The sequence below is a fragment of the Gouania willdenowi genome, chromosome 6, assembly GCF_900634775.1.
Source record: "Gouania willdenowi chromosome 6, fGouWil2.1, whole genome shotgun sequence".
In the NCBI taxonomy this organism is placed as follows: Eukaryota; Metazoa; Chordata; class Actinopteri; order Blenniiformes; family Gobiesocidae; genus Gouania; species Gouania willdenowi.
Genome location: NC_041049.1, coordinates 33,072,844 through 33,081,544, shown reverse-complemented (window position 1 = coordinate 33,081,544; position 8,701 = coordinate 33,072,844). Strand labels below are relative to the sequence as shown.

The following is an 8,701-nucleotide window of genomic DNA, read 5'->3' as shown; positions in this document are numbered from 1 at the left end:
TGTTTTATCGGTGGGGAATCACCAACATCAATATCATGTTGCAACAAATGTGTTCTGGTAGGCACGTCTGAAAAGAGAGCTGTATTAGAGCCAATCAAATTGATAACATCCTCCCGCTGGGATTGAACCAAATTTAGAAGGTAAATGTCAAGATTATCAAGCACTTCTGAGTTTTTAAGTCACCCATGAGCAACATCAGGGGAGATGCCAACCACGTCATCGTCATCATCCTGAGATTCAGGAGAGATGTCAGTGGTGTTCAAAAGTGTCAGACGAATGCATTTATTAATATCAAAACTGGAATCTTCACGACCGCCATTAAAAGTAACTTGTTTAAGCTCCAGTTCTTTCAAACGTATTTCCGGTTTTGTCTCCTCTTCTAATTGTTTTATTTGGATACTTGTTCTTTAAGTCTGGCTGCTCTTTCATCTGCCTTGTCTTGTAACTCTATGCGGCGCAACTCCAGCTCAAACTCTTACTTCTTAATATTAGAATCAGAACCATCTGATCGAACTGGTGACATGGCCACACAAGGGTCAGGCAACACACCCTTTTCAAACAATTCAGCCCACAACTCAAGTTTTATCCTCTTCTTTGCTTTTATATTTGAGACTTTAATATGGTACCAATCAGCAATATTAATCAGGTTATCCTTCGTGTATTTATTGAAAACCTCAAGGGTAGGCTGCTTAACAAAATCTTCTAGATTAAATTCCATTTTTACAAGAATTTTACCACCTACCTTAAACTTTAATTGCAAACTGCAAAACAAATTAGTGCAATTAATTCTGCTATCAAATTGTATAAGGCAGAAAGTGGTTGCACGGACAATTCATCGCAAAGCGACAAGAGCGCAAAAAAACTTTACTTGTTATTATTTTAATGCTGAACCCAAATATTACACTGTTGAGGCCACTTTAAAGGGAAAATACTATGTGAGCAGAGTTATTTAAGTTTTAGATTGTTTGAGGTAAGATCATGAGCAGTTAGCATAAAGGCTGTCAGAAATTCAATTACTAGTGTATTACGACAAAAAAAGAGAAAACAAACATATTGCAGTTAGACAGCATGAAGACGTAGGTAATTTAATTTTCACAATGATTTATTGGCTCCTATAACTGGTTTAACCTTTTCAGTGCTCAAAGACATTTTACAGGGATAAAAACACAGTGCGTCAACAATAGGTAAAAGTACTGAGGCATAGAAGTAAGTAAAGAGACAATGTAATAAACAATAGATAGACTACAAGATAAAATGGCTACACATTAAAAACAATCCAGAATAAGTGGGTTTAGAGGTGTTTTCTGAAAGTGAAAAGGTCCATGCAGTCTCCAAGATTTTGAGAGTGAGTTCCAGAGGGTGGGGGCGGCAACAGAAAAAGATTGGTCTCCCCAGGTTGGGCGCCTGGTCCTGGAGGGAGTAGACAGGAGGTCGGCGACGGAAAAGCAGAGGGAGCAAGATGAGGTATGGCGATGAATCAGGTCAGTGAGGTAGAAGGGGGCCAGGTTATGGAGGGCTTTGAAAGTAATAAGTAAGACCTTGAATGGGATGCGCTGAGGGATAGGAAGCCAATGTAGATTTTGAAGAACAGGGGTGATGTGTTCATAGGAATAGGTGCGTGAGGAAGCAAGCAGTGGATATTTATTTGAAGGTTTTGGATGGTAGGACGCAGAGGATGCTGTTGCACTCTGGAGGTGATGAAAGCGTGAATAAAGGTTTCAGCAGGAGAAAAGAACTTTCAAGGGATGGTCAAAGACGTGCAATGTTTTTTAGGTGAAAGAAAGCAGACCGGATTATGTGATTGATGTTGGAATGAGAGTGTTTGATCAAAGGAAATGCCAAGGTTGCAGATGATAGGGGATGGTGAGAGTGGTCTGGTCAAGATGAATGAAGAAATTCTGATTGGAGTTTGTATCAGATTTGTCAGAGTTAAGTTCGAGGAACTTGTGCATCATCCAGACTTTTATATCTGATAGGCAATGAGTGAGGGTGAAGAGGGTGGTGGGAGTGATAGATTTAGTAGAGATGTATAACTGAATGTCATTGGCATAGCAGTGGAAATGGAGACTGTGACCACGGATGATGGAGCCAAGGGGGAGAAGATAGAGGATGAATAGGAGAGGACCACGCACCGAACCTTGGGGGATGCCTTGAGACAGGGGAGCAGTGATGGAGGAGCAGTTTTTGAGCTGTTATCGGGTGGTGAGGTAGTACTGGAGCCAGGCCAAAGCAGAGCCAGTGATGTTGAGGGAGGTTTTCAGGCGGGAAATGAGAATGGTAACAAAGTTGATGGAATCAAAGGCTGCGCTGAGGTCAAGGAGGATGAGTATAGTGAGATGGCCAGTCAGAGGAGAGCAGGAGATCATTGGTGACTTTGAGTAGGGCTGTTTCTGTACCTTGGGAACAGAATCCACACTGGAAGGGTTTGAATTGACTGTTGGAGTTGAAGTGGTATTTTAACTGGCTGGCTACAACGCATAGGATTTTAGACAGGAAGGGGAGATTAGATTTGAGCCGGAAGTTAGCAAGGCTCGTCACAATAAAACTATGACAGGAAGTGGACTTATAGTTCACATGGGTTAGATAAGTCAACAACAAACATACACAGTCCTTTCTTGTATTAATGCTCAAACAAGTCATTTTTTAAAATGCTGTCATGAATGTTGATCATGTGGCCCTCCGATCAAACTAACACATTTTTTGTGATAAAAGTTGCCTTCCTCTGGTCTAAAGCATCAAAGTCATGAAGTGTGACTTTGATGCTTTCTGTGAAGTGTATTGCGATAACACGCCGCTATACAAATAAAGATCGATTGATTAGTGAAATTATTTTGAGACGTAATGGCCTCTTTCAATGGCAAAATAAAGAAAATAAAAAACAAGAATGAACAGAAGAAAGTTCATTTGTAGTTATAAACAGGTTCTCCTGCAGTGTCCATTAAATGAACAATTAATCAAATTAGGCAATGATGTCATTTCCCCTGTGCTGAAGTCATAAAAACCTGCCACTAACACTTACATTAAACAACAAGATAAGACAAGATAAGATAAGATAAGATAAGATAAGAATCAACTTTATTGACCAAGAGTGTATGAATACACACGAGGAATTTGTTTTGGTGACCTGTGCTCTCTCAGATAGTGTAACATTAAATAATTACAATCAACTAGAATAAAGAAAAATAAAAAAAAAGTATAAACATAAATATAAGAGTACTTAGACTAATATGTGCAAACTAAATAAAAATAACAAGATAATAATAATAGTAATAATAATAATAATAACAAAATAAATAAAAAATACAATAATAATAATAAGATAATAGTGCAGTAGTACATTGATGAGTAGTGCAGGTGAACATTTAAATGAAAAGATTATGTCCATGAACATTCTCAGTGACAGGTTGAGCCAGGGTTGTTATGTTTAGTTCCATGGTTATTTGACAGTAACAGAAACAGGTCTGACACTCTATGACTGTAGTGTTGATCACAGCGACAGCCTGGGGGAAGAAACAGTTTTTATGGCGGGTAGTTTTGGCGTACAGTGATCTGTGGCGTCTGCCGGAGGGGAGGAGTTTAAACAGATTGTGTGCAGGGTGTGAGGGGTTAATGACATTAACTTCAAATAAAATTATGATAAAACACTAAAAATAAATCACATTGCGCCATAACTCCACCTTTCTACTTCAATTCCTGCAACCACTACAGACCATCAACTTTCCTTGCACCTGTGGCTATCCTTAAGTTTTAAATCGGTAGTAAGATTAGCATGTGTTGACCGACATTGTCGTGTGTTATCAAGTTCAAGTTATTTTTTGTAGCCCTTCAAAAAAATATTGTATATTATTGTAACTTTCCTTTGGGAGTAATGGTTGCAGATCCCTGGAACAGCTACTCGACCTGCGCATGCGCAATATGGTATCATTCAGTGCTTGAAGCACCGCCTCTGACAGTCATCCAGGATTCATAGAACCATAGTTACGTATGTAACTTTTGTTTTAAAGATTAGTGTAAACAGCTAGCTTACCTGCTTTTTTGACGTAGTTAAGGCTAACATTAATGTAGTTAAAAAAACCTGTTGATATCTACTGTATGTATTGTATACAAGATGTATTGCTTTTAAATTTCTTTAATGTTCTTAAACTTGTATGGTATTAAGAGCAATCACATCCCAATGTTTATTGACATACTAATAGCTGTAAGGGGTTTTGAATAATGGGTTACATGAATACGAATGTTAATTATAATTATAAATATTACAAAAAAAAACTCTTTTAACAGAGAAAATATGTTTTCTCTGTTTTTAGACTAAACTCAATAATTTGAATCAGGGGAGAGGATTCGAACAGCCAATTTATGCACCTTAATAAACAGCATTAATAATTAAAAGGAATCAAAGATTACAGTTTAACCTTCTATTTTCACAATTCAATAATAAACAAATAAATGCGGTAATTATCCTGATAAAATGCAGTTCTAAGCTAGTTAAGGTGATGATTATACCTAATAACATGAATTCACTACTGTAAAAAGAACTAATCTAGACTAAAATATTGGATAATAATGTAGAATACATATTCAAGTAAAAATCAATAAAAATCACAATGAAAAGGACTCAAGGGGAAAACAAACAAAGGTTGGATGTACAGATGAATAGAAGGACAAAACATATATGACATGAACCTGGATGTGAGACATGTTGGAGGTGTCGGATGTATTCTATGTGAATGTAGGATTATGTGTAGGTTAATTTAGATCGAATTTGATAATATTAATGTTCAGATACCTCGATGCTCGAGAGAACGTAGGCTCTGTTCTCTGGCGGAGTGCAGCAGGTTGTTGTTTGCAAGCCATTGTTCTGTTGCAATCAACAGATTCGCCCCTTTCAACCATTCTGAGGTTTCTTTGGCCTGTCGCAGTTGAGTTTCTGTCCTGGGCGTTTTGGCGTATCGCAGGGAAGCTGCGGGCCAAAGTTTGTGTATCAGCTGCTGTGCACGTCAAACGTGCGTCTGAAGCTCCAGTTGGAGGCTGGGTTGTCTGAACCGCTTTATTTAAAAGTAACTTTGGAGAACTCCTCTTAGAGGATGAGTTTTTGTAAATTATTCAAAAATCATGATTGTGACTGGTCAGTGAAAGTTGTCGGTGTCTTTTCAACATTATATCCTAAAAGATCCTTATTTATCGTTCAATTTAATACCTAGCATGGCTGTAAAATAACAACATATTGCTTAAGTAATTAACTGAGAATAAACGGTGTCAAAGAACATGTTTGCTTAATTTTACTAAATGGAAAAACAACAGATGCTTTAGCTAACATTTGTGGCGTCTTAGACACTTTAAACACCTTTGTACACGATGAAACATTTAAAATATGTTGGGTATAGAAAGTACCTGAAAAGAGTGGTATAGGATAGACAATATGTGCATTTTCAATTTCTGCATGAATCATGAGAATATTTTTTTGTGAATTTTAAGCACGTTATGACATTTTTTTACCTAATCTATACTGACATCTAGTGGCGTTTCGGAATAGTAAAGTTCAGAGTTGAGGTGAAAAAGGTCATATTATTTTTGGCCTAATAAAAGCAGTTGTGAAAAAAAGTATTTCTTTAACATATATAATGCACGCGCTCACCCCTTAAAAGTGAATCAACCTTGCCACTGTAGTCTGTCCTCACTCCTGATCATAGTTGTGTAAAGTGTGTCGCATGTGCTAAAAAAGGCTGTTGGAAAAGTTCTCATTGAAAACAAGCATCACTCTAAATTTTGTTTGACCATATGTGTTGTATATATTTTTTAGAATTTGAAAATGTAGTCATGGTTGACGACCTGTATCCATACCTGTCAAGTTTTGGATTTGAAAATATGTGATTTTTTCTGACGCCTGCTACGAGCCGTCCCACCACCACAACCAAGCTCCAGTATCCCCTATATTTTAAAACAGGTGTACAAGAAATCTAAAATAGCCTCTGGTCAACCTCTTACGAAACACAATTATGTGATTAGAATCTGGTAGGCCTACCTTAGTTAACTTTGAAATGCTGTCAACATTCTATGAGGACTGGGCGATATGGTCCAAAACTCATACCAATATTTTTTCTCAAAATGGTGACATACAATATAAATCTTGATAATTTTATTTCAAATTTAGTCTGACCAAAAAGAGAATTCTTGGTTAAATTTGCTGATACAAAAAGCCTCACAGGCTCTTTTGGCTTTTTCTCCTGTAAGGGACAGCATGGGAGTGAGTTTTGTAGTGTGGCTTGTTATATGCGATAATGTAGTTTTCTGTATTGCCAAAATAGAAAACTTGATATATCTTGCATTTCGACATATTGCTCAGCCTTATAATTCCCACATTATAATACAGCCTGAATGAAAACATAGATGGGTATATGAAACACATTTGTTTATTTAATATACTTACAGTTCATATACAAGTGAACGAGTTGTCACAATATCAAAATGAGTAACCACAATACTATACCAGACAAAGAATCACTGTCTCGGGTAATATCGCAATACTGAAGCCTTTTTTTTATTATTATTTTTATGAACTGCAATGTATTTGTACAAGTTAGAAATACTTATCATTTACTTATAGAGTTGTTTGGTACATGATAAGAGTCCATGAACAAAGGCATATAAGCAAAAAATAATAAACGAAGATAAAATGTATATGATTGAAATTAAATTTTTTTTTAAAAAATTCAGTTTCCTTTGCACATCAATTTATGTTTAACTAATATAAATGATGAACTTAGAACAACAAATCCACTGTCTTTTAAAAAAATCTATTTGACAATAACTCTTCTTCTCCAACATAATAAACCATAGAGGATAAAAATACAATAAACAGGAAGTGATTCCCTGAGAAAACTGTATTTGGATGCATTTTCTGGGTGACGTTACTTGTGTTTTATGAGATTGGATGAGATCCCTCCTTTGTATGTATATAATTTGTAAATAGTGTTTGTACATTGTAAATATCTCTGTAAACAAATAATAATAATAAAAAAACAAAAAACAAAAAAAGGTGTTTCCTCCTTTGGCTCCTATAGCTTTGTCGCAGCGCCTGCACAGTGAATCTCCTATTGCTTTACCGTCTCTGCCTCGTTTAAAGCCAAAATAGTTCCAAATGTTTTTTTGAGTAAAATTAGTGATGTCACTGACGAAGACTTACGTCGTTCCTTCCGCTGTGGTAAACGTTAAAATCTCAGTTACTAATCTAACAGAACGTGTAACTGTGTCTCATCCTGCTCTTCTTTAGGAAGATTAACTCTGTCTCATTTTCCAAGCATTGACGCAAGTTCTTTGTTTTTTCCTCTTTCCTCTTCTTACATCCATCCATCTCTCTTCTAGTAGCTTCTGGGTTTGTTCCTGCTATCTGGAATAGTTTCCTGAGAACTGCAGCCAGGCCACTCCAGGTGGCAGTTCTCGCGAGGTTAGTGACAGCGCTCAGTTTGGAGAGGCAGAGGAATTTATTTATTAATTTATCTGTTTTTTATTACAACATTGTAATTCGGGATATTTACGAGAGAATACTAATACGGCAAGATGGCGGGAAACAAGGGCGAAAAAGGTGAGTTTCCCGGCCAAAACGAGATACTTGACAGGTATTACCCTATCCCATGATGCACCGCGCCTTAAGTGATATTTCTATTATCAAAAATTGAAAAAAAAAAGAAGAAAAAAGCTGATAACCAGTTACACAGATGAGTGTAGACTGTGAACAATGTGTATTATATATATCACAGGGTAAAACCAGCCGATTGTCTCGTATCCAAACTTGTAGACCGTGAGTACATATGGTTTCGTCTTAAATCACATCCATGATCAGATCATCTGATCATCAGCTTTGCGCAGTGGTAGTATCGTAGCCTATGAGGTTTATCCGAGGCGTGATTATTGCTAGTTGAAAACTTTACCCAATACCCCGCCATGATGGCTTGAAATACTGCAGGCTATGGCAATTTTTGATGGTCTCTACTGAGACTAGTTATTATGTTAATAATGATGGCATAGTTCAGGAAAAAAAAGACATCATTGTAGTTTGCTCTATAATGCCTATAATGCCTGAGATCCACGTTTTTAAAGCAAATGAATTGATCAGAATACACTGTCACTTGAAAAAGCGTTTCATTCATCTGGGTGCACACATGTGATCTCAGTGACCAATATAATAGTTCCTCTTTTTGTTTACTGTAAAACACAATGGTCTGTTTAATTTTGGAGGGGAGGTAAACAATCTGTGTACAGCTCGTTCTTTGGATATTCCGTTTCAGAGCCAAATAAAATGTGTTGTTATTTTGTTTTATTGATTTAAAAACCGAAACAGAAGAAAAAAAAATCAGGTAAGCAGCATTTTTCTGTTTGAACAAACTGCAATAGTCAAATAGTGTTTAATGACATGTTGTTTACGGTTTGATCAGTAGGGGGCAGTACACAATCCGTCCTAATTCTAATTCTCAGATTTGTAGCTAGAACGTTTTGTTTGGCTTGTGTTTAATATTTGAGGAAATTCAATTCTTCTGAAGGCCTGAGATAAGGTGATGTCACTGAGATGTTAGGTCTGGTTATTGCTTCTTTCCCTCTGTGTTTTCTAAGGACATTCATCTCTAGTTCTTCACATATTGATGAGATATCCTCAACCAGTAGAGGTGTAAAGAGAACTGATATCTCCTACTCAAGTAGAACTTAA

The 8,701-nt window shown here is 36.7% G+C and overlaps 1 non-coding gene across 1 annotated transcript; it reads left to right on the top strand.

Annotated features, from left to right (window-relative positions):
• The first annotated feature begins 7,854 nt into the window (after positions 1-7,854).
• On the top strand, positions 7,855-7,995 carry LOC114466268 (U4 spliceosomal RNA). Its single transcript, XR_003674417.1, has one exon. It is a non-coding gene; the product is annotated as a U4 spliceosomal RNA (small nuclear RNA).
• Positions 7,996-8,701: the final 706 nt, after the last annotated feature.